The sequence below is a fragment of the Homarus americanus genome, unplaced genomic scaffold (genome assembly GCF_018991925.1).
Source record: "Homarus americanus isolate GMGI-L3 unplaced genomic scaffold, GMGI_Hamer_2.0 scaffold26351, whole genome shotgun sequence".
Taxonomy (NCBI): domain Eukaryota; kingdom Metazoa; phylum Arthropoda; class Malacostraca; order Decapoda; family Nephropidae; genus Homarus; species Homarus americanus.
Genome location: NW_024724368.1, coordinates 559,156 through 584,602, shown reverse-complemented (window position 1 = coordinate 584,602; position 25,447 = coordinate 559,156). Strand labels below are relative to the sequence as shown.

The window sequence follows — 25,447 nt, the reverse complement described above, 5'->3', positions numbered from 1 at the left end:
ATGAAGATATATTAAATACTTCTCATTTGTTTTATTAACAACATAACGTATCTTTAACATTTTCCTGTAGCACCACATTTTAAAGACTATAACCTCCTTTTTCTCATATTGAAATTGATGCACCTTTTAACCGGCCACTAAATTATCAAATGCTGTTTTTATTTGACTTTTTCATTTTTAAATGTATTTTTCGTATCTAGTATAAGAACTTGTATTACTTCTCAAATACACGCAAAATTGTACCTGTTTAGGATTCCCTTTTGTCGATCATAATATTCATCTTGTGACTAATTTCTAGCTTGGAAACAACCATTAAATTTATTTTTGCATTATTAAATCCCTTTACACAACTATCCAACTTCTTGTTTACAAGAATAATTATGTACCTGTCTTTTGTTTTCACCACCTGAATATAATAATGAAGTGACATTTTTCTCCATTAATGCTATTTAAACCTGTCAATCTGTCTTCAATTAATAAACGTCTCACTACAGCATTAAATTTTGTGTACTTCCCACTCTCACATAAATGTCCCTATATTTTTAAGTCCTTATTTTCAGTTCATGTCTGTTTATTCTTTAGCTTTGTGGATTGTTGTTTCATGTTCAGGACTTTGTTTTGATCAGACAGTTGATACAGTTTGGCACAGTTTGATAATTATGTTATGATGTGGTTCAGTATAACATAATGTGGTTCAGTATGACACAATGTGGTACGGAAGTAATCTGGTGAATTTTGGCTTGGTAATATGGGAAACATTATGGACGCAAGAGTTCAAACCGATAGACCTGAAAAAACAGACATGCGTCTGTACACACCGGTACAGACAAACATACAAAAACTGACATATACTGTATATGAGGATAAAGGCAGATAAACAAACAGACACACACACACACACAAACAATCAAGCCCCCCCACCAAAAAAAAATAACGATCAATACAGAAGACAAATCTTTAACTCCGCCAAGTAATTAAACGTCGCTCACGCAGAAATATTTGGCAAATTCTCGGTGGTGAATGAAGCACGACGCGATGCACGGGTACAAGAAGGTGATCGTGGGTATGAGGTGTGGTCACGGAGGTAAAGTGGTCATTGGATAAAGATGATCGTTTTAATGTCCCGGAGATGATGTTAACTGTCAGCTGTGAAAATTTCACAAAGCCTTGGCATTTTATTACAATAACTTCCATCATTTTTTTAATCTCCATATTATGTGGTCACAAGAGTAACGTGATCACTGTATTAACATGGTCACTGTAGTAAGGTCGTCACTGAAGTAAGGTGGTCACTGTAATAACATGGGTACTGAATTAAGGTGATCACTGAAGTAAGGTGATCACTGTAATAACATGGTCACTAAATTATTATTATTATTATTTTTTTTTTTTTACGGAGAATAACCCACCCGGGAACAGGTCATCGACTCACAACGGGGCCTAGGAGGCGAAAAAATATGAGTAAAAGTAAATTAAAAACAGAAGAGAAAAAGACTGTATTAATCTTCACCACGAAGCTGCCGGAAAACCAGCTATTTGAAGCGAAACAGATAGTATGAGTATGGGAACACAGAAGAAGGCAGATCATTCCACTGTTTGTCTGCGTGAGGAAAGAAGGGTGTACTATAGCGGGTTATTCTAGTGTGACCGACATCCACAGAGAAGCGGTGAGCACTGCGGACAAGACTACACGTAGTGTTACGAGCCCACGGTCTTGCCGGCGGTACACAGGATGCCAAATCCACCGAACTTTGCCCGTTAAAATACCTGTAAAAGAAAGAGAGTGAAGCAACATTGCGGCGAAGAGAAATGGAAGAATGATTGTCAACTAAAGGAGGATAGTTAATGAGACGAAATGCCTTTGATTCCACACTATCTAACAGTTGGACAGAAGAAGAGCCACCCCAGATATGAAAGCAGTACTCCAAGTTAGGACGAATGAATCCCTTATAAACTTGAATCAACTGCTCAAGAATGAAGTAGCTACGGCATCTGTGCAGCATTCCCAGCTTTCGGGAGGCAGCTATAGCAATGTTGTGGATGTCTGACTTCCATGACATATAAGAGGAAATGGCTAGCACATCTATTTTAGAATTTGGCAGAACGAATGCGTCCTGAAATATGATTCATGGGAGATCATCTAATTTGGAAAGTGTTATTGGTAAATACTGTTTTATTACTATTGAATTTATCCAAGTTTCTACCTCCCTTTCGGAGATGCTGCACAGATCCGCATTGATAGATGAAATGATATCAGCTCTAGAAACATAACTAGTTTGAGAATTAGAGGGAAGGGAAAATTGTGAAGAAGAGTGAAGAGTAGAATAACCATGTAAGAATGAATAGAATTAGTTGTAGTGTGAAGTAAATCATTGATAAAAAGATAGAAGAGAATAGGTGAAATAGCAGAACCCTGTGGGACACCACTATTGGTAGAGAAAACCGAGAGATCGATCCCTCTACAATAACTGCCATGGATCGGTTCTCAAGGAAGCTAGAAATTAGAGAACAAAGTGGGGGAGAGAAGCCACAAGAGGGAAGTTTAGAAAGCAAAGACTTGTGACATACCCTGTCAAATGCCTTGGAGATGTCGAGGGCCACGACGAAAATTTCCCCATAATCCATAAGAGAGGATGACCAAAGATGGGTGCAGTAGGAGAGCAGATCACCAGTTTCGCCTGGCGAAAGCCATACTGGTGATCCGACAAAAGAGAAAGGCGTTCAAGGTAACGAAGAAAATGAGAGTTTTAGTTTCGAAAATCTTAGAGAGGGATGAAGTGATGGTAATGGGGCGATAGTTAGAGAGATTGGAATGGTCACCCTTCTTCGGGATGGGCTGAACCGAAGCATGCTGCCAAGAAGAAGGAAAAGTTGAGTTTTGAGGAAAAGGCGAAAGAAGCGAGATCTACTGGTGATCTGCTCTCCTACTGCACCCATCTTTGGTCAGCCTCTCTCGTGGAATGCTCTGCCTTTTTCTGTGTTCCCATACTCTTACTATCTGTCTCACTTCAAATAGCTGGTTTTCCGGCGTCTTCGTGGTGTACATTAACACAGTCTTTTTCTCTTCTATTTTTAATTTATTTTTACTCTTATTTTTTTCACCCCCCAGGCCCCCGTTGTAGGTCGATGATCTGTGCCCGGGTGGGCTATTCTCCGTAAAAAAAAAAGTTGTCACTGGAGTCATGTGGCCACTGGAGTAAAGTTATCCGATTCTGTTAGATAATTTTAGAATGACAGGTTAATTACCAGTTTACGGTGACCTTCGCAAATGATCCCTGACTTTAACCTTAACCGGAGGGAGAAAACAGGGATGGCGTGGGTGAGGAAACAATGAAATGTGTGTGGGTGAGGTAACAGCGAGAACCAGGGTCAGGGAGTGCGTGCAAGCCACTCCGTCTTGGCGTGGGATAGACTTTGATATACAGGACGCTTGATGACCCCCTTGTGACCACTACACACACACACACTGTTGGCCCATTCCCCAAGTACATTTCCTCGACCTATCCTCACCACCGGGATATCAACATAAACCAATTAAAAGTGACTATTTCGTTTCAGCCGGCTTCACACGTCCAGTGGTTTAGCTATGGTTTGTTGTGGTTGTTGCGGTGGTTTCTAATTGCTGGTTTCTACTCCCGGGACTCAACATCACGTCACAACTGTCATACTGCGAACTTGGTTCGTATAGCTGAGAGTTACCGTGAGAATTGCGGGCTAGCACGTGTCCACATGATAGCGAACTCGCAGACAGAAGCTGTCCGACAGTAGACACGAACTATCTGACAGTTACTCTCAGAACCATGTCAACTCGATAGGAACGCTGTAGACAGCACTCTCGACAGCACTTTACCTCCGTCAGTAGTAATCACCTAGCGCAGTACATGTTCTCTGGAACGATAGTTTTCGTTAAATTGAGGTTCATGAGTGTTGTTTTCATATATCCGATATAGATCCCTACACACTAAAGATTCTGTGAGTACCAATGGGCATGGTTCTTTTTCTTAAAAGTGCTTACAAAACTTTTTACTTTCTTAATCAAACCTTCAAGCACTGTCCAGCGTCTTGTATGCCTTTTCAGAAGCGACTTTACCCTTTACTTGTTGAGGAGTCTTGTCCATGTCGTTTGCATTGCCAACTTTCATTTACTATAAGTTTTCAGAATTTTAAACGCACTGGCATATTATCTTCATGTTCATTTCCCTTGAGAGCTTGATGTGATATTTGTTGCGGTTTAATTCAGCTGGTGTATCATGTGTTGGTTGTACTGCCTACTTATCTAGGCAAGTACAAGAAATCATTGACTTTGTTATACCGTATTTCGTGAAAATGAAATTAATTCCCATAGGCATGACTGCCTTTTAGGGACAATATGGATATAGCGCACTGTATACTAAGACTTCGGTACACAACGAGACAGCGTGGTCGGCACTTGACCGCCATCACCTCCCCAACTACTCCCATCCGTATTACATTGCTGAAGTTAAGCTTGCTTAAATCAGATTGGATTAAATTACAGTTCCTTTAAGATGTTGTACCAATTAGGCCAAATTTTCCATAATGAACACTGAGACGTTAATAACTATCTTTTCATTTCTTTCTTCAGTTACTTTTACATAGAGCTTCGTATACGATAAAGATAAACCATCAAAACAACGTGTTAGATGAAATATCCCATTGGTATGATTGGAAAAATAGTGTTTATATAGCTATGGAGTTAGGATTTTAAAACTCTTCAAACATTCTCCATTAAATATTATTGTCAAGATATAGAGATTATGTCGTAGAAAGTTGGCTATAAATAAACTGGGTAGTAGGTCCTTTTCCCCGCGAGGCCTGGGTGCTCCCTCTCTCACCGTTTCTGTCTCTCCTTCTTCCTTTCTTCTCCCACCTCCCTCTTCATATCTTCTCTTTGTCTTATTCCTCCACCTGATGTTTTCCTTCTCCGCGTAATTAGCTTTTTTTCTATTATCTTAAGATTATTTGATAAAATCTCTGTGTTGGCGAGCACTAATGTTTGTTCTGGGTTGTACCTCATTTTCCATTGTATGTTTTTCACACTTTGGCAACATGTTCTATATGAAAGAAATATAGGATTAAACGTGTTAAAGATTGATCGTTATATATATCACTTGTATGTTGAATAATGTTACAGTATCATTACATTTTCTTGATACTTAATATTTATAATACTGCCTATGGACCTTAATTTATTTACAAAAAATAAAAATACCACCCCCTTCTCCCCGGCTGTATTAGGGAAGTGGTTGTTGTTTCAATCAGCGTGTCTTCGTCAGCAAAGTGTCTAAAACACGAACTGGGTGAATTTGACAAGATTTAGCAGATGGATTTGCCATTGATGGTATGAGTTTTTGTTTTAGAAAGTGGGTAGAAGGTTAAAGTTAACAAGTCATAATTAAAGTCTGTACAGGGGGCCGCCAGGCTGGCGTAGTTTGTGGCAATACAGTAGTTCCCATCCTACACTCAGCCCCTCTCCCAAAGGTCTATATGTTGACGTGGCACAAAAACAAACACTAATAAAAAGTTTATTTTACGAATTTGAAAAGTTTGTGGGATGAGGATAACATGTCAATTTTCCGAGTGTGGGCGTGAGCTGTATTACCGACCCAGGGATCAATAACTGTTACGCCCGCTGAACTTCCATTGTTTTTGTTTGGCTTGGGGACCCGGTGGTGGTGCGTCAACACTGCCTAGATGGATATATTATATTCTCTCTCCATTTCTAACATTTTTGGTGTTTACTTGTAGGGCTGCAATTTTTTTACATATTTTCAGGAAGAAACATTCGTGGATACCTGTATAACGATATTATCATTACCTTCTCCGGTGGTATTTGCAAAATTCCTTCCCACATAACATTGCATCTCACTTGCTGCTACCACCTTTAGGCGCTGCGCATGTGTTTTGTTTTTGTTTTTTTCACCTGAATCTTGAATAGAAACTTGCATGTATTTTTATCTATGGTTAAGTTTTTCAGGCACGTATCAAAGACACTGATTAGGCTGAACTAGGAAGCCTCTTGTTTTAATTTTTCTATATTCTCTTTATTAACAAATACTCTTTTTCTACCTCTCTAAAACATGAATGTGACCAAACACAGCTCAAATTATCAATAATAAGGAAATTATTTGGGGGCATGAAAATCCAAAACAAACGGGCTTTGGGAACACAACGATTACTTTTCAATAATCTTCTGTTAAACTTATATTTTTTTTAGTATTGACCCCATCGCAGGAGATCCCGAAGGAAGCTGAATCTCGAGAAAAAAAAAATCCCATCAAGGTCCACACTCTACAGGACAACCTTAAGTAGGTTGTAGGCAGCTGTCAAACTGGGAAGTACTACCGCCTGGGAAGGCATAGGAAGCATAATGTGTTGTCTAATGGTAGACCCTGCTGCCATATGGCATAACGAAAATTGTGTCTAAGTCCCAGGTTGCTGATCTGACTTTCTGCCTCATTTACACACAATTGCAGGGTTTCAAATGTTTCTCTTACTTTGACAACACAACATACATATATTGTTTCTCACTATTGATCTTTTTTTTCATTTTGTATTTCTTTATGATTATTTATTATTATTATTATTATTGTCAGTGTTGTTATTATAATTATTATTGTTATTATTATTTTATTTTTTATTTTTATTTTTTATTATCAATTTTATCTCTATGAACTAATTATTATTAATATCATTATTATTATTACGTTTTCGACCCCCGGGCCCCGGTGTGGGTCAGTGACCTGTGCCCGGGTGGGCTAATCCCTGTAAATAAAAAAATAAAAAAAAGTTATTAAAATATTTTATGCTTGGCCCAATACAGTAAATCATGAGATAACAATTCAAATTTCTTACGGTGTTCAGCAGTGTTCTCAGGACACACCAAGGTCTGGAACTCACGAATAACTTACTGACCAGCGAATACATGACAATAAACAAAACAGAGGTTGTTATCCCGTATGAGGTTAATGTTGGCTAGCCAACGGCGACACAGGCTGCCTGACTTTCTTCACCGAACTGGAAATTCACATTAAGATTATAGGTCAAATTCACTTCCCGGGTGGACGCCCAGCCGCGTTATTTGTTGTGGTGATGGTGGACTCTGACGCTATTGTGTTCTAAACAAGCAATTTGCAATATACTGTATATATATATATATATATATATATATATATATATATATATATATATATATATATATATATATATATATATATATATATATATATATATATATGCTGATAACCATAAGGAAACAAGAAAACACGAAGTTCCCAAGTGCTTTCGTGTAATTCACATCTTCAGGGGTGAGTACAGACACTTGGATCACGCTCACCTACAGTGATTTACTTGCCCTCGTGGCAAACAGGGAAGCAACTTGCATAAGTCTTCCCCTGCCAGTACACAGCCTCTTCACCATCAAGACCACTGCTGTGCCTCCTCGTGGCAAAACACGGTAACTGGGTTCCTCGTGGGCCCAGGCTAGATCAGCAGGGGATCTCGGAGTAGCAGTGGGCCCCAGAGGGATGGCGCATTGGCCCACTGGCAAGTGGACGCATTCTGGTGCCTATCAGCCATTGCCCGCTGCCTTACGGATTAACCTTGGTAGGTAATAGGCTACGGGAGTAAACCCCGAGTGAAAAATCTGCTGTGGAGCCCCGCATCAGGCAGACATGCATACAGAGCTCCAACAAGACCCCAACAGCAGTATAGGCGGAAGAGGTGACCACCGTGGAAACCCAACGACTTCACAAGCAGATGAAAGCATTGCCAAATGAACAGGCTACTAATGCGAAAACCAACAAACTGGGCTATCGACAGTCCATTGCAACTCTTCCTCTCCCCAGTCGTTGCAACACTTGCCCCACTGGATCAAGAAAAGGGAGAGTCAAGATGTGTGGTTGCAGCCTGCGCTCCTGCCTTACCACATAAATCAACTTAAAAGGCAGCCATCATCCAGTTCATCATACCTCTCATTATGGCGTCGGACGAGTGGCAGCGGAGACAGGCAGATATGACTGCCGGGAGTGAACAGCTATGCTGAACTAGTCATGTTACCTGCATGGACGACAGTAGGCTGCCAAAGCAGCTACATTACAGCCACCTAACTAATAGTAAACGTAATGTCGGCGGGCAATTGAAAAGGTATAAGGATAGTCTTAAGACACACCTGAAAAGTGCCAAATCAACCCCCCTACACCTGGGAGTCGATTACTCCACTTTGAAACGCTTGGATGAGCACCACACGAGAAGGTGTCAATACTTTCGAGTTAGCCCGACTGCAAACCGAGGCAGACAAGCGCCAACGCCGGAAAGACTCTGCTACAGCCTCTCCCGCACCAGATGCAGCCCTCCACATGTGCAACGAATGTGGTCGACCCTGCGGGTCCCGTATCGGCCTTTTTAGTCACCTCAAAACTCACCAACTTAGGTGACATCCCGAATAACTCATATCACTGTATCATAGCTGGATGATCGTCATACTCGATTCCGAGTGACAGCAAAGTAGTAGTAGTAGTAGTAGTAGTAGTGTGTGTGTGTGTGTGTGCGCGTGCGTGATATTCACGGAAAGTTTATATAGTCACTACCGAGTTTATGTAAATCGAGAGAAAAAGGGATACTGTGTGCAATAATATGTAAAGAGGTATATTTATTCATTTAACTTAAGCATTTAATTCTACATGGCCACCGTCAATATCTCTGCAGATTTTAAATCTGTTAGCTGCACTGCGAAATTCATTTTGCAGCAACTATAGAGTTATTTTTAAACTGCCCCCTCTATACGTTCTCGTAATTATTCCAAATCTACAACTCTTGTTTGATACACATCTGACTTGAAGAAATACCATGCAGATGCCAAAGGCGTTAAATCGTGAAATAGAGCTGCCCAGGAACTCTTGTCCAATCCAGCGATCTGGAAAACGTTCATTAAGATACTCCAACGCGAAATTTGCGTAAATGACAATAGTGCTAAGAATGGCGCCTGAACAAAGCTGCGGTTCAAAAAATTGTTGGATAATGTCCAGGTAAATAGGCTCTGTCACTGTAGCTTCAGTGTCACAATGTAACTACCATCACACGTTCTTGTATATTCATTGACATCAGTCAAAGTACCGTTGTCATTTGTGAGGGTTGGCGACCATAGTCCACAACTCTAAATGTTTCGGGTTATTTTTTACCAATCTTCTAGGATTAATCCGTCCTAGTCTCTGCCTTTCCCTGGCCCTCCTACCATCAAATTTGCCCATTAATATTTCAGTTATTATTTCCTCATCCGTAATTATACGACCAAAATATCTAAAAAAAATTCTGAAAATTAAAAATATTTCTCTTGAAGTTGTTGCTAATCTCAGGGCTTCTCCATTTGTTTTCTTGTGAGTGTAAGCATTAACGGCAGTACTTGGACCATTACTATTTATTATATACATAAACGACATAGATATAGGCGTAGACAGCAACATAAGTAAATTTACTGATGACACTAAAATAGGGCATGTAATTAAATCTGACAAGGACTCCTTAAAACTACAGGAAGATCTAAACAAATTTTTCGCATGGTCTGAGAAATGGCAAATTAAATTTAAAGTGGAAAAATGTAAAGTATTTGTCGAGGAGATGTAAAAAAAAATCATATGAACAAAGTCAACAATGTGTATTAGCTTGAAACAAGGCTAACAAAGTACTTGGGTTTATACAAAGGTGTGTTAATTACAAGACGAGCGAAGTTATCCTAAATCTATATTTTGCGCTTGTGAGACTTCACTTGGATTACGCCGTTCAGTTCTGGTCATCATACTACAGAAAGGATATAGAATCCCAAGAAAGAATTCAAAGGAGAATGACAAGACTAATCCCGGGCATTAGGAACCTTGAGTACAGAGACAGGTTAAAGCATCTTAATTTGCACTCCGTCGAGAGACGTAGAGTGAAGGGCGATATGATCGAGGTTTATAAATGGAAGTCAGGGCTAAACAAAGGAGATATAACAAAGGAACTCAAACTATCCAACCAGGTGCGAACTCGTATCAATAGTTTTAAATTAGACAAATTTAGATTTAGGCGCGGGGTACAGCCCACATTATGGTGCTAATAGGCGGGTCAATTTATGAAGAAAAATAACACCCTCACCCTCACAAAAATTCTAACAAAAGGTATCTCAGTGTTTGTTTGACCTACTGGGTGTTGTAAACGACAGAAAAAGTATACCAAAATTTGACCACCGTAAGTGGGTTAAAACTGGGTCAGTTCCAAGGTGGCCGCCGCTGACCCTGAAAATCAGGAAGGCGGATGTAACTTCCTTATTATTAGGTGTAGAACAATAATTTTGTATCTAACCAAGGGTTTTAAGGGTCAAGGAATTCATTTGTGCCAATCGACTTATGACTTGATCCATCGAATCCGTAAATCCAAGATGGCGGCCAATATGGCGGCCAACACTCCAAACGATTTGATATAGGACAATGGTTTTTGCTTCATTTTTTCTTCATTAGATATTAGTTATTTTGACCTTCTTTCAACGTTATTTTTCTTGAATATTGAAGGTTTTTATCTATTTAAATCTAAAACGAGTTAGTTGTGACTAGGATATCAGCGGATGCTTCGTACTGCACGAGCGCTGAATAAAGCAGCTCGCACTGGGTCTTGGCTGAATCACTTGCGTACTGTTTCCGACGCCTTGCCAACATTTGCTGCAGCAGGACACTACAACTACCTGAAGTCTGCCTATCTCTACATCTAAGAAATGAATGAACTAGAGAGCAAACACCCAAATGTCTACAGGAAGTTTCAAGACGGTTTCCATGTCATTCGTCGAACAAATCAGTTTTGGGCAGGCCTCGGTTCCGATCTAGTCATCGAGCAAACACTTATGAAGTCACTAAAAAGCACAGCCGGCTTGACTCATGGCAGTAAGATGACGGAAGAACAGCGAGCATTGTGGACAATGTCAGCCCACATAATGTCTGAGTTCAACACTGCCTTGCAGGAGTTCAATGATCTCACATATTGTCCCTCACTCTACGTCGTCTCTCAAAGGAGTGCAAATTCAGATGCTTTTATCTGTCTCTATACTCCGAATGCCCGGGATTAGTCTTGTCATCCTCCCCTGTATGCTTTCTAGGGATTCGATATCCATTCTGTAGTACGGTGACCAAAACTGGACCGCATAACAAAAGTGATGTCTCACAAGCGCAAGATGTAGTTTTAGGATAACCTCGTTAGTCATGTACCTGTAACTGACACTCGAGCAAATATGCTCTGTTGTCTTGGTTTAAGATTCCTACTAATCATTAATCCTAATTCTTCCTCACGGTCGGATTTTTCTATAACTACGTTGTTTATCTGATAATTGGTTTCTTTATTTACATCTCCTAGGCTAATTACTTTTCATTTTTTTACATTAAATTTCATCTGCCATTTTACAGACCATGTGGAAATTTGTCTAGATCTTTCCTAAGGGCATACTAAGTTCTCCCTTACATTTCTGTAATCGTCTGGCAAATTATCTTGTCGGGACCTGGCGACTTATTCGGTTTTAGTTTATCTATTTGTTTACTAACATCGCCACTAGTCACTATTAACTCGCTAAACCTATTTTCTTCACTATCCCTGTAGATAGTCACCTATGATACAGACTTTGCTATGTCTAGATTCCCTAGGCATATCATCCCAAATAACTTGCCCATCAACACCTGTCAAGATTAGGAGGTCTATATAATTACTATTCCCTTGGTTAATTTTTTCCTACCATCAAATCATTCTATACAAATTGTTTCTGTATTTAATTCAGTTTTTATTTCCTAATTGATTCCACATTCAGGATATTATGGCATTGAATGTTACAGAGTATTTCAAATAAATTCTTTGTTTAGTTGTATACATAAAGGGTAACTTATTCGCAACTGCATGAGAACAGGAGTGTGAGGCAGTATGTCTGGCTGCACACTTTGTTATTCACATTTGCGTGAGAGGTATTCAAGCATGTTGTGTGTTTGGTTCTATACATGGGAACTAATATAGCTACTAATTACAAAAAAGTAAATACAATCTCAATATGTCAGCTATCTTGTCATTAGCGATAAAGTATTGTGTCATTTCACACAGTGTGCTTGGACCCGTCCCGAAAAGGTTTTATCTTCACACTGGTGGTAGGGCATTAGGCTTCATAGGTGGTGGTGCATAAGGCTTCATAGGTGGTGGTGCATACGACATCTCAGGTGGTGGTGCATAAGACATCTCAAAGTGGTGGTGCATAAGGTTTCACAGGTCGTGGTGCATAAGGCTTCATAGGTGGTAGTGCATAAGGCTTCACAGGTGGTGGTGCATAAGGTTTCACAGGTGGTCGTGCATAAGACATCTCAGGTGGTGGTGCATAAGACATCACAGGTTTTAGTATAAACTCCACATGTGGTGATGGTGGTGCAGGCTCCACATGTGGGGATGATAGTGTTGATGGTGCAGATTCCACATGCGGTGATGATCTTGATGGTAGTGTAGACTCCACATGAGGTGATGTTGGTGATAGTAGTAATGATGATACAGACTTCACCTGTGGTGATGGTGGTGCAGATTCCACATGCGGTGATGTTGGTGATGGTAGTGCACACTCCACATGTGGTGATGATGGTCATGGTGGGGCAGACTCCACTTGTGATGATGATGGTCATGGTAGTGCTGACTCCACTTGTGGTGATAAGGGTGATGGTGGTGCAGGCTCCACATCTGGTGATGGTGGTGTAGCCTCCAACACTCTTCCTCGCTCCCTCCATCACTCTTCCTCTCTCGGTAGTCTCCTCCCCTATCACCCTCCCTACCTCCTGGTAGGTTCCTTCCACCACTCTTCCCCACCCTTGGTAGTTTCTACCCATCACCCTCCCACACTCTGGTAGCCTCCTTTCATCACTCTCCCTCACTCTACACAAACTCTTTCCGTTCCCTCTTTTCCTACTACTCACGTCTGGAACAATCCTTCCGTTCTTCTCAATCTCCTCATCTCAACACCCTCTCCCCCCCTTCCCTTCCCCCGTCACCCAAAGCAGGTCCCCTTCCCGGTCAGCTGGGGGAGGCAGGGGGCCATTATCCTCGTCGGCTATCACTTACTGTGGGCGGGCGTCACAGGGGAGCGCCAGAAAATGATACACTTGACTCAGTGTAGCGGCCGTGGCTCCCCAGGGCCGCCCACCTATTATTTAGCGCCAGGCGGCTCCTGTGAGGGTCACTCAGGCTTTTGTCTCGGGGAGCAACCACCTTCCTGTAGGGATCACTCGCCTTTTTGTTTGGATCACTCCAGATCCGTCTACAGGAGGATCAAACGAGATCATGACTGGGTCTTGGGGAGATCCTCAGGGGCTCCAGGATCCACCGGGGCTGAAGAAGTAGAGGATAGTGGTAAGCTTAGTACTATTTGTATGGAAGGGTAGGTGAAGAAGTATCAGTCGTCTCAGCCTTACAGTGAACCTTTAGTGATAAGCAATTTTTCAGTTACTGGAGAAGTAAAGGAAAACAAAAAGTGCCTAAGTTTTAAGTTTAACAAATTTATTGGCAGAGTATGTAGTACAGTTTGCCTATTCTGAGTAATTCAGTCAGGTCTTGACACTGAGGGTGGTATCACTTCTCACTGCCACGCAGGACAGAGGTTCATACACAAAGAAATACATCATATTCATTAACAGCTATAAATGTATAGAGGTCAGATTCATATGGGTAATGTCACTGTTCACTGCCATGCAGGACAGAGGTTCGTACACAAAGAGATGCATCATATTCATTGCCAGTACATATACATATATGTACACACACACACACATATACACACATATACATATATACATACACATATACATGTACATATATATATACACACACACACGCACACATACATATATATACGTCGGTCAGATTCATGTGGGTAATGCCACTGTTCACTGCCATGCAGGACAGAGGTTCGTACCTAGAATTACAGCTGCTAAATGGTAGTCGTGTGAGAGGTGTCTTGTGGGAGGAGTCGTGTGTGAGGTATCTTGTGGGATGTATCGTATTTGAGGTGTCGTGTGGAAGGTATCGTGTGGGAAGTGTCGTGTGAGTGGTGTCTTATGAGTGGTGTCGTTTAGGATATTTCGAATGAGAGGTGTCGTTTGGGAGGAGTCGTGTAGGAAGTGTCGTGTAGGATATGTGGTGTCAGACGTGTCGTGTGGGAGGTGTTGTGTGGAAGGTGTCGTGTGGAATATGTCGTATGTGAGGTGTCATGTGGGAAGTGTTGTGTGGAAAGTGTCGTGTGGGAGGTGTCTTATGAGTGGTGTCGTTTGGGAGGGGTCGTGTAGGAAGTGTCGTGTAGGATATGTGGTGTCAGACGTGTCGTGTGGGAGGTGTTGTGTGGAAAGTGTCGTGTGGGTAGTGTTTGTGTAATATATTTCGTGTGAGAGGGGCCGTGTGGGAGGGGTCGTGTGGGATGCCTCGTTTGTGAGGTGTCGTGTGGATGTGTCGTGTGGGATGTGTCGTGTGGGATGTGTCGTGTGAGGTGTCGTGTGGGAGGTGTCGGTAGGATATTTCGTGTCAGAGGTGTCGTGTCGGAGGTGTTGTGTGGAAGGTGTCGTGTGGGTAGTGTTCGTGTAGGATATTTCGTGTAGAGGTGTCGTGTGGGAGGTGTCGTGGGAGGTGTCGTGTAGGATATTTCGTGTCAGAGGTGTCGTGTCGGAGGTGTTGTGTGGAAGGTGTCGTGTGGGTAGTGTTCGTGTAGGATATTTCGTGTAAGAGGTGTCGTGTGGGATGTGTCGTGTGAGAGGTGCCCTATGGGAGGTGTCGTGTGGGATGTGTCGTATGTGAGGTGTCGTGTGGGATGTCGTGTGAGAGGTGCCGTGTGGGAGGGGTCGTGTGGGATGTCGTGTGAGAGGTGCCGTGTGGGAGGAGTCGTGTGGGAGGTGTCGTGTAGGATATTTCGTATCAGAGGTGTCGTGTCGGTGGTATCGTGCGGGATATGTCATGTGGGATGTATTGTGTGGGAGGTGTCGTGTGGATGGTGTAGTGTGTAGTGTTGGAGAAGATGAATGGGACATGTCGAGTGTTAGGTGCAGTGTGGGAGGAGTCGTGCGGGTGGTGTCGTCTGGAATGTGTCGTATGAGAAGTCGTGTGGGAGGAGATTCAGGTTAATGTAAAGACAGGCGATTTAATCCACACTTGATAACTGAAGCTTAGTTGGCAGTGAAACACACCAGCTTAGCAGCGTTTCGATTTCATTTCATAGTTAAGTTATAAATAAACCTACCAGGTAGCAAGCAGCTACCAAACAGGGAGGTACTACAGTCTGGGAAGGCATAGGAAGCATGTGTTGTCTCATGGTAGACCCTGCTGCCATATGGCATAATGAAAATTGTGACCAAGTCCCAGGTTGCTGATCTGACTTTCTGGCTCATATACACACAATTGCAGGGTCTCAATTGTTTCTCTTACTATTGACAACATAACATACAGTATATACTGTACAGGTATATCGTTTCTAACTTTTTATTTTATTTTTGTATTTCTTTATGGTTCTTTATTATTATTATTGTTATCTTTAATATTTTATTATTGTATTTTTAATTTTGTATTTTTATTATAAATTTTATTTACTATGGATTATTATTATTTTTTTTTTATTTATATTTTATTATTTATATTTTTAATTTTGTATTTTTATTATTTTTTTTACTATGGGTTATTATTAATATTATTAATATTTTTAATATTATTATTATTATTATTATTATTATTATTATTATTATTATTATTATTATTATTATCGCCCCCCAGGCCGCGATGTGGGTCAGTGACCTGTGCCCGGGTGGGCCAATCCCCAAAAAAACCTGACACCTCATATATGACACCTTCCACATGACACCTTCCACATGACACCTCCCAGATGACACCTCCCACATGACACCTCGCACACTGCACCTGACACACGACACCTCTCACATGGCATCTCCCTTACGACACCACACACACACAACACCTTCCGCATGGAACCTCCCACGCGGCACCTATCAGATGACACCTTCCACACTTCTAAGATTCCAGTATAATAAACCATCTAAAAATGAGCTAATTTCCGGCAAGTCTTTTTCAGTCACATAAAATGAAGTTAAAAATAAGTTTTGCATGTGTTGGTGGACGGCTCTTACTAGTGATACAGATGGTTTCATTTCCCTCTGCGTCTCGTGGTCCTCCACGACTAATGTTTTTCTGACGCTCCTCTCACCTACAGTAAGTGTAGTTATCCTGAAGAATGCTGAGATGCAGTAATGCCTCCACCTGTGTGGCAGATTGTGGTTGTTTTAAGTGAAGGAAACCACCTGTGTGGTAGGTTGTTGTTGGTTCTGGTGGAGGACACCAGCTGGTACTCGCTATAAAAGAAGTGAGGTAGGCGGTGTGTGCTTGAGTGGATCTGGTTACCTGTCCACCATCATCTAGCTCAACATAATTACCCTCCTCCCTCCCTCCCTCCTTTCCTCCCATGGGTGTATTTTGAGAGTATTCTGGGTGTGTCAGTCGCTGAGATGTGAGTCGCTCAATCATTGTCAAACAATGAATGAATCTGTCAATTAGAAAATAAATAAGTTGTGATTCAGTTAAGCAGTAAATTAGTGAACAGTGTGTGTCAGTAAGTAATTCAGTCAGCTGGAGTGTCAGTAAGTGATTCAGTCACCTAGAGTGTCAATAAGTGACTCAGTCAGCTAGTGTCAGAAATCGATTCAATTAGCTAGCGTCAGCAAGTGATTCATTCAGCTAGCGTCACTAAGTGATTCAGTCAGCTAGTGCCAGTAAGTAATTAAGTCAGCTCGTGTCAGTAAGTGATTCAGTCAGTAGCCATAAAACTCGACAGCTGAGCGACATAATACGGATGAGGGTATACTGTTGACCAGACCTGGGTTAGGAGGGACAGGAGGACGCTTCACACGCAACAGTTCTTCATGACATATTAAATATGTCATGAAGAAAGTTGGGAAGAACTATTTATAAATTTTACACACAACTGATTTTACATTTATTTCCCGATGTTGTAAAAGTTCATGGCCGTCTTACAGCCCTGCGATCACTCTCTTTGAGGGGTCTTAAAAAATAAAATTCTTGGTAGCGGCGAACCCATACAACGGTGTTATAATGAACAAGTGTTCCATGCCTGACTGAATTATCAGAATAGAATGGATTAGACACTACCAGTGGTCTCCAACCTTTTGTAGGCTCTAGGCCACATTTATCAACGTAAATATACCCGTAGTGGAGGGCGCCAAAACTTTAGATCTACATTCAAGAAAATAATCTCATATACGTATACTGTACACTTTTAGGATAACCTCAGTAGCGTTGTAACTTACACTCCTTTGTATAAACCTAGGTACTTTGTCAGCCTTGTTTCGAGCAGATACACATTGTTGCCTTGGTTTAAATTTCTCATTTATCATTATCCCTAAGTCTTTCTCGCGGTCGGATTTCTCTATAACAACGTTGTTCATCTGATAGCTGGTTTCTCTGTTTACATCTCTGTTACAACTTAAGAGGCCAGTTTGTTGAGAATCATCCGTGAAAATGTTGAAAGACTGTGCACTAAGAAAGGATGTTGGATGAGACTTGCTGATACATATGAAATTGAGTATCAACATAGTCAAAGGAAATCTGTGATTCAAAATGCAGTCCTAACTGAACTTGTGAATGAGGAGGTGCTACCGAGGGGGCACTGACTTTGCGTGCATTTGAGCCCAAGGAAGCTGTAGAGATAAGAAAGCTAGAATTGGAGCATGAAAGGCAAGAACGAGAAAAGGATAAGTTACATGAGTTGGCTTTGAAGGAAAGTGAAGAAAGGGAAAGAGAGCATGAAAGGCGTCATGAATTAACGTTAGCACAGGCTGGCAGTAGAAGACGAGATTTACAGGCGTTGCCTTTAGAATCTGAGACAAAATTGTTTGATGTGACAAAACATTTGAGACTAATGCCTGCCTTTGACGAGGTGGATCCAGAAGAGTTTTTCATGCAGTTTGAAAAAATTGCAAAGGCTTCTTAGTGGCCTGAAGAGTCATGGATTCAAAGTGTCCTCACTGTGTCGGCTCGTTTACATTTCTGTCTTTGTCAAGTGAAGTTTTGTCGTAGTTATGGGTTCGTGAAAGAAGAAATTCTTAAGGTCGTAACAATCTTCTAGACTAAGTCCCTTACATTTGTCCACGTTAAATTTCATCTGCCATTTTTCAGACCATGCGAAAGATTTGTTTAGATCTTCCTGTAGTTTTGCAGAGTTCTTGTCAGATTTAATTACACGCCCTATTTTAGTGTCGTCAGCTAATTTACTTCTTTTGCTATATCTATATCGTTTATTTTTATAATAAAAAGTAATGGTCTAAGTACTGAGCCTTGGGGTACTTACAGTACACTAGTGACGTTACCCAATTGAGTTTAGTGCCGTTAATGCTTACTCTCTGTTTCCTGTCCTGTAACCACGCCCTAATCCATTTTAGAATATCTCCTCCAATTCTATGAGCCTCCACTTTTCGTGTTTGTCTTTCGTGGGGGACTCTGCCGAAGACTTTGCTTAAGTCGAGGTATACCACATCTTAATCATGTCCGTCATTCGCTGAATCGAAAGCAGTTGAAAAGATGTTAATTGATTTGTGAAGCCATTTTGGGAATCATTAATCAACTTGTGATTCTCCAAGTGATTTCGAATACAGTTTGAAATTATTGCTTCCAGCAATTTGCCTACAATTGATGTTAAACTGATTGGATGGCAGTTAGAGGATAGTGATCTATCTACCTTCTTGAAAATCGGTATTACATTCGCTATTCTCCAGGATTCTGGTACTACACCTGTTTTTAAGGACATGTTAAACAGATTTGGTATGGGCATACTAAGTTCTTCCTTACATTCCTATAGTACTCTAGCAAACATCTCATCTGGACCTGGTGATTTGTTAGGTTTTAGTTTGTCTGTTTGCTTAATAACATAATTACTAGTCATGTGTATCCCACTTAATCTATTTTCTTCACTAAGAACATAAGAACATAAGAAAATAAGGAGTCTGCAATAGGCCGGTTGGCCTGTGCCTGGCAGCTCCTGTCGAGAGTTACTACCACTCTCTATCATCCATGAATCTATCTAGCCTCCTTTTGAAACTTTCCAGAGTTCCCGCACTTACTACAAAGTTGCTAAGCTTGTTCCACTCGTCCACCACCCTATTGTGAACCAGTTTCTTCCTATCTCCCTCCTAAACCTAAACTTATCCAACTTGAATCCGTTGCTCCGAGTCGAATCCTGCTCGGATATTATAAGAACTTTATCTATATCCCCTTTATTGATTCCTTTCACCCACTTAAATACTTCTATCATATCTCCCCGCACTCTTCGTCTTTCTAGGGAATGCAAGTTAAGTTTCTTTAATTTATACTGATATGGAAGGTTTCTAAGTCCCGGAATCATTTTTGTCATTCTTCGCTGCACCGACTCTAGTGAATTTATATCCATTCTATTAATAGGGGCACCAGAACTGAACCGCATAATCGAGGTGCGGCCTGACTAGCGCAAGATATAGTCGGTGCATCGATTGTCACGTTTAAATTCTCGGTGGCGAGAACCGCTGAAAAATATCTGTTCAGATTATTGCTCATTTCTCCGGCGTTATCCGTTACCTCGCCGGTATATGACTGTAATGGTCCAATCATTTCTCGAGTTTTAGTTTGTACATTTTGGAGAATCCCTTGGGGTTTAATTTCGCTTCCCTTGGTACCTTCAGTTCATTATTCCTCTTGTTTTTTCTTTTTTCGGTCTTAACCTTTCTGGCCAATACTTCATAACAGTCTCGGAGGTAAACTTCACCACGATTTATTCTCCTTCCTATCCCTTCCTTTGTCCAATAATATTCTTTATCCATTTGGGGTCAATGTTATTTGAACTGAGTTTTCGGTATGGTACAATATATTCTGCCTTTATTTAAATTGCTATGGAACTCCTTACCCTCAGATCTCGTGATCAAGTTATCCTCAACCGTTATATTTTGTGAAGTTATCGTGGTCAATTCACCAGGCAATGTGAGGTCGCCCTTTGTGGGTACATTGTGTGAGGTCACCTCGCGTAAGGTCATGTATCTCACCCCAAGCGTAATACCCCTTCACTCAGCTGCCTTTCCAACCTATCAAAGTTTGCCCTTCTGAAATCTAGGACTTTAGTGGAATTTTCCCTGCGACTGACATTAAGTTATTTGTGGTCGCTGTTAGCTAGTTCGTTCCCTACCTCGACGTTACTATTGGGATTTTCTCTGTTTGACATAACTAAATCAAGTATATTATTACCTCAGGTGGGTTCGGCTATATGTTGACTAAGGAAACAGTCCTCAACTGTTTCAGGGAAATCCTTTGATTCTAAGATACCCGTAAGGTCGGTCTAATCTATCTGAATAAAGTTAAAATTTCCTAATGTGCAGACTTTGCTATAGGGGTCGGGTGTAAACTGGACAACCCAATATAGGCCAAGACGCCCGTTGCAATTTCCTCCATTCTTATGCTTTTATGTTCTTATGTCTTATTCATCACTGGTTTGAAGATATATTCCCCTTGCTTCCAGCAGGCCTGTAGCTACTCCAGAGACTGCCGGACGTGTGGTCCTCGAGTTGGTGTTTGCCTTTATTTATGTGTTGCCTTTCTCTTGTACATAAAGATGACTTCGTCGTAGCCACCTCATTAGTAAACCCCAAGAAATGATTTATATTTTGATCGGCAATATAGTTCAATTAACCTACAAATATATATATATATATATATATATATTAGTGCTCCATGTTAACACGCGGAGGTTTCGATCCTATACTAGTTGGGTATTGATTGTATATATATTCACGTGTTTTCGTTTTCACCTCTCCATTTTTCTCTCTCCTTTCTCCTTACAACCTTCCTCCCTTTGGACACATCTGGTGAAGACGCTTCATTGAGGCTGTTTGTTGACCTCTATAAGTGAGATATTTGTGCTGGATTGTAAGACGGGGATTAGATTCCGTCTCGCTGAACCGAAGTCTGCCTTGCTAGTTCTCTCGATATCCCTCTTTGACTCTTCACATCCTTACTTGACTTCTTTTTGAAGTGGTTTGACATCTCATAAGTAAAGGCGGCGTCACATGAGCACTAAAACGGATTTTTTTTTTCACAGAGGTAAGCAAACCCGGCAATCAATTAGGAGATTCCAGTTAGTTTTTCTGGTTTCTCTCAACTCCGACATATTGGTCTACACTTAACCGAATTCGGCTTCACTCCAAATTATAACTGGGAGCTACTAATGTATTAAATTATAGTTACGGTTATGTGTGTGTATATATATATATATATATATATATATATATATATATATATATATATATATATATATATATATATATATATATATATATATATGTGTGTGTGTGTGTGTGTGTGTGTGTGTGTGTGTTGAGCTCAGAAATCGAATAGCGACCACAACGCGTTGTGCTTGTTTTCAAAATAACCAGAAAGTTAAATTTTGCATTTGGATTTTACCCTAACCTAACCCAATTCGAACTAACCTAACCCAATCCAAACCAACCTAACCTAACCTACCCTATAGCACAATCTAGCTTTTGGTTATTTTCCAAACCAACACAACGCGTTGTGGTCGCTTTTCGTTTTCTTAGCCCAACATACAGTATATACAGTGTAGATATATCAGTGAGTATACTTAAGGTTTTATCCGTTTCACAAAATGTATTGTGATTCATGTGACCCCTGTTTAACTAGCTAGGAGAACAGGTGATCAGTAAACAAAGAACCGTTAAGAAGTGTTATATATTTCCCTCTTCGTGTTGAGTAAAACATTGTCATATGTCTTTGGTGTTATGCAGTGATACATTGAGTCCTAAGTGACAACACACCTATCACCTGTTTCCCCTAATGTCTCGGTTATTGCATGTTATTCCTCTTCCCCATTTATCATCGTCCCTCATCCATTCTTCCTGTTTCCCTTGTGTGAGGGCCTAGCTTAACCACAAACCAGCGGTGAGCCTCCTCTCTCTCACTCGCCACCCCTCCCTCCTTGTAAACTTTGTGATAAACCTTTAAAGCATACACTTGAACACTATATTATTGAATGTGACACTGTCAAAGACTTCAGGCCACCTGACTTACTGTATCTTGAACTATGTAATTACTTCATTGAATCAGGTGTGCTTGAGGACATTCTTGCTGTTTATCCCAAATTTGCTAGCCCACACTGATTAGTCTTCAATTAGAATATGACTCCAATGTATGTGATCCACTGACCTATATATGCTGCTGGTGAATGTGATGTATTTCCTTCTTTGTGTACGAACCTCTGTCCTGCGTGGCAGTGAACAGTGGCATTACCCACATGAATCTGACCTATATATAGTGTCAATGAATATGATGCATTCTTTGTGTACGAACCTCTGTCCTGTATGGCAGTGAAAAGTGACATTACCCACATGAATCTGACCGACGTATATGTATGTATGTGTGCGTGTGTGCATGTATATGTACGTGTACATGTATATGTGTATGTATATACGTATATGTATGTATATGTGTGTGTGTGTGTGTTTACATATATGTATATGTACTGTCAATGAATATGATGCAACTCTTTGTGTACGAACCTCTGTCCTGCATGGCAGTGAACAGTGACATTATCCATATGAATCTGACCTCTATACATTTATAGTTGTTAATGAATATGATGTATTTCTTTGTGTGTGAACCTCTGTCCTGCGTGACAGTGAGAAGTGATACCACCCTCAGTGTCAAGACCTGACTGAATTACTCAGAATAGGCAAACTGTAGTACAAGCTCTGCCAATAAATTTGTTAAACTAAAAAAAACCCTCCCTCCTCACATGCCACAGTCCTCCCTCTCTCCCTCACTCCCTCTTTCCTTAATTCTTCCACCTCACCAATTACCTCACCCCCTCCATCTCACGAGTATACAGCGAATGAAATAAAGAGCAGAATAAAGAATTAAGAACTAAGAAGAGCTAAATAAAGGGAATAAAAGGTAAAAATATAGGTATTGTTACAGTGCATCTTGTTCCTCTCGCTCATCACTTCACTGCCCCTTCCTCTCCCCCCCCCCCACCCTTTTCAGTCCTTTACCTAGGATACGATGTCCGGTGAGGAATGATGAAGAGGTGGGTGACAGGGAGAATGGATGGGAGGAGAACATACCAGTGAGGGGTTGAAAGAAGAATGTGAGAAGGAGAGGGATGCAGAGGATTGTAGGGAGGTAGAGAAAGTATGTGTGAAGGGAAGGAAGAAGAGTGTGAGGAGAGAGGAAATTGAAGTGTGAAGAGGGAAGTAGAGTATGTGATGGGAAGGAAGCAAAGCATGTGGAGGGAGGGAAGTAGAGTTTGTGATAGGAAGGAAGTAGAGTTTGCTATGGGAAGAAAATAAATTTTTGAGAAGTGCGGAAGAGGAATAATTTGTGGTAGGATGGAATGTGAGGAAACCAACCTGGTGAAGGAGAATTATGTATAATAAGTAAATGAGGGTGAGAGGGGAGAGAGAGTAAACATGTTGAGGAAGTATGGGCAGATTGAGAGAAGGAATAAGAGAAGGGAAAAAGAAGAGTAGAGAGTGGGATATGGATAGAAAGAGTGAAGTAAGAAAGAGATAACTTTTACTTACCATTCACTTCTATCCTCTTCGCCACTGATCGGCTCGTTAACCTCTTGGGCTGTCGTCCACATCTCTGTTACGCACTATTGGTAAGTACTGGGTATGCACTGGCTCCTGAATGTATCTGTACCTACTCCAGTGTTGGTTAAGTCTGGTCTTGAAAGAGCTCGTACTCGGTGCCGTCACAACACACACTGGCAGATTGTTCCAGGAGTTTACAATTATCACTCCGAAATATTTGCCCTCACAGTTTTCTGGACTTGTGGCTTAAGTGAGAAAGGCTATGAAGGGGGGAAATGAGAGGGAAGTGAGACAGGGGAAAGTGGAACAATAAAAGAGTAAAAGAGGAGTGAGAAAGAGAGAGAGGTTGGTGTGAGACAGGGAAAGGGTGAGAAGGGAATGAGTCAGGAAAAGAAAGAGAAGAGTTAGCTAGAGAAAAAGCGAGAAATATTAGCCAAGGGTAATAGAGCAATAGAGGAGTGAGCAGAAGAGAGATGGGGGAGTGAGCCAGGTAGAGTGAAAAGAGTGAACCAAGGAGAGAGTGAGAGAGGTGAGTAAAGCAGAAAGAGAATGATAGGGGGTGAATGAGGAAGAGAGCAACAGAGTGAAAGAGACAGGATTAGAGTGATAGGGGGACGAAGCAGGGAGAGAATGAGAAAAGGGGATGAGACAGTAAGAGAACGAGAGAGAGGGAAAGAGTGAGAGGGGAATAAGCCAAGGAGAAAGTGAGATGGAATAAGCCAAATGAGAGAGTAAGAGAAGGGATATAGGGAGAGAGAAGTGGAGTGACCCAAGACAATAGGGAGAAATCAGTGAGGCAGACAACAAGGGGCCACTGGTCCACCTATCACTAAGGAGTCAGTACCTCAGTAAATCATCTCATCTTCGATAACGATGCCAATTAGACGATGTTGTCATGTGTGCAACACACAGGCATTCCTCCCTCTGTCTCTTTGTCCTTAATTATCTCTCTAGCTTCACACACACACACACACACACACACACACATATATATATATATATATATATATATATATATATATATATATATATATATATATATATATATATATATATATATATATATATATATATATGCTGATAACCACAAGGAAAGAAGAAAACACGAAGTTCCCAAGCGCTTTCGTGTAATTCACATCTTCAGGGGTGAGTACAGACTAGAGAGAGTAATACAAATCAAGGTGTATATATACAGAGGAGGGTGAGACCAGGTCCACAATGGTCAGGTATTAGGTAATGACCCTACTAATCTTTAAATAGCACACAACGGTTGGTGGTCAGGTCAGATGGTCAAGTGACCTGGCCTTCTCACCTGATCACAAATCTTCTTAATTACAAAATTGTCCAGCTTGTACATGCCGTTTCTCAAATTCATGTTGAATGCTTCGGTATGTTTAATAAGACTAGATTCTATGATGTTCCTACTGTCAATTGACTTACATGGTAATATTGAGGAGGCATTATCCCAGTCAATGCAATGCTTGTTATCCCTCAAATGGACAAACAGAGCATTGGATTCCTGGCTTTGAAATTATTTCACACAAAGCTTGTTCGTTTGTTTTATTTTAAAGCAACATGAACTTCCAGCTAGGAAACACAAGACCACATGTCTCAACCGTCCATATACACATGATCCTTGTTCATAGAGGTCCAGGGTTCGATTCCCGACTAGTGAGGCATTGTTTGTATACGGAAGTCCGGTAAAATGCTATTACGACCACATAGTTGTTACGGGCAATCCCCAATGGAGGTTCACGTTG

General features: G+C 41.0%; 1 protein-coding gene across 1 annotated transcript in view; it reads left to right on the top strand.

Annotated features, from left to right (window-relative positions):
• The window catches only part of LOC121864112 (histidine decarboxylase-like), a 185,393-nt gene that overhangs the window by 72,764 nt on the left and 87,182 nt on the right, over positions 1-25,447 (top strand). The window lies entirely within an intron of this gene.